Source organism: Tenrec ecaudatus, unplaced genomic scaffold (genome assembly GCF_050624435.1).
Source record: "Tenrec ecaudatus isolate mTenEca1 unplaced genomic scaffold, mTenEca1.hap1 Scaffold_69, whole genome shotgun sequence".
In the NCBI taxonomy this organism is placed as follows: domain Eukaryota; kingdom Metazoa; phylum Chordata; class Mammalia; order Afrosoricida; family Tenrecidae; genus Tenrec; species Tenrec ecaudatus.
In genome coordinates, this window is record NW_027459581.1 from 61162 (window position 1) to 63373 (window position 2212).

Below are 2212 nucleotides of genomic sequence, written 5' to 3' on the forward strand. Positions count from 1 at the left end.
ATAAGGGTCTCGAAAGTGTTGCTCTATACATATCATTACGTCAATTCTGCAATTCTTCCTATCTTATTTTGTGGACATTCCAACTTGAAAGGTTCATCCCTGACACTATGTCAAATAATGTTCCTCATCTTTACAAAGTTTTCAGGGTTAATTTTTGAGAATTGAACTGGCTCAGAATGTTATGTTGAAATCCATTCATCACAATTGATCCTGCTACCATCATAACCACATTTAAGCCGCCACAGTGTAGCAAATGGCAAACATGTGTGTATTTTGTCCATAGAATCCTTCGAAATAGGCAGTTCCCAGGTTATAAATATTAGACTTCATTAACAAGTCTTTGTTGTTGATATTTTTATTAGGTGCCACGGAGTCAGGTCCAACCCAGAGCAACCCTATTACCAGCAGACTAAACACTGCTTGGTCCTGCAGCATCCTCACAATTTTTCCTATGGTTGACAAGCCCATTATTGCAACTGCTATGTTAATCCATATCATTGAGGGCTTTCTTATTTTTAACTGCCCCTCCATTTTACCAAACATGATGTCCTTCTCCAAGAACTGGTCTCTCCTGACAACATGTCCAAAATATGTAAAATACTTTCCTCTAAGTGTGTTCCATCCTTGTCTCCAACGAGCACTCTGACCATATTCATTCGAAGGCAGATTTGTTTGTCCTTGTAGTCCATGATATGTCAATATTCTTCACTAGCATCACAATTCATATGTTCCTGTTCATTCGTCTTCCTTAGTTAATGTCCCAGTTTCATGTGCACATGAGGGTATTGAAAATACTATGCCTTAGGTCAGGCATGTCTTAGTCCTTAGAGTAACATCCTAATTTTCAGTATTCTAAAGAGGACTTCTGCAGCATATTTACCCAATATACCCAACCCATTGTATCACTTGATCTCTTGTCTGCTGCTTCCGTAAGCATTGATTGTGCATCTATGCAAGTTTAAATCCTTCAAAGTTTCCATTGTTTCTCCATTTATCATTTTTCCCTGTTGGTCCCTTTGTGTGGACCTTGGTCTTCTTTACATTGAGTTGTAATCCACACTGAAGGCTGTAATCCTTTATCTTCATCAACAAGTACCTTAAGTCCTCCTTACTTCCAGCAAGCAAGGTTATATCATCTGCATATCATAGTTTGTTAACCCTTCCTCCAATTCTGGTGCCACATTCTTCTTCATATAATCCAGCTTCTCTGATGATTTGTTCAGTAAACAGATTGAATAAATATGGCAAGAGGATGCAACCTTGATGCAGAACTTTTCAGATCTCAATGCATGCAGTATTCCCTTGTTCTGTTTGCACAACTGCCTCTTGATGTATGTACAAGTTCTGCATGAATACAATGAGGTATTCTGGAAATCCCATTCTTCTCAATACTATCCATAGGTTATTTAGATCCACATAGTCTAATGCTTTGACATAGTCAATAAAGCACAAGTAAACATCTTTCTGATATTCTCTACTTTCAGCTGAGATCCATCTGACATCAGCAATAGCATCCTTTGTTCCATGTCTTGTTCTGAATCTGGCCTGAAAATCTGGCAGCTCCCTGTAAATGGACTGCTGCAACCATTTTTTGATTATCTTCAGCAAAATTTTACTAGTATTTCATATCAATGATATTATTCACTATTTTGAGCATTCTGTTGGGTCACCATTCTTTGGAATGTGTACAGATATGAATCTCTTCCAGTCAGTCATTCAAGTATCTGTCTTCAAAATTCCCTGGCATAGACGAGTAAATGCTTCCAGTACTTCATGTGCTATTTGAAACATTTCGATTGGTATTCCATCAATTGCTGGAACCTTGTTATTTACAAATGCTTTCAATGTAGCTTGAACTTCTTCTTATAGTAACATTGGTTCTTGCTCATATGCTACCTCCTAAACTGATGGAATGTTAAGTTTGTTTCTAATATAGTGACTCTATGTGTTATGTCATCTTCATTTGATGCTTCCTACTTATCATTCAATATTATGCCCATAGAATCTTTCAGTATTGCTACTCACGGTTTGAGTTCTTTCAGTTTAAGTATGTTGGGTATGTTCTTACTTTTCGGTTTTCTAACTCTTTGTCTTTGGATAGTTCATGATAATATTTAACTCTCTCTTCTTGAGCTGCCCTTTGAAATTTTCTGCTCAAACCTTTCACTTCAACATATTTTCCCCAGTTTTTTAAAGTACTCTACAATTAAGG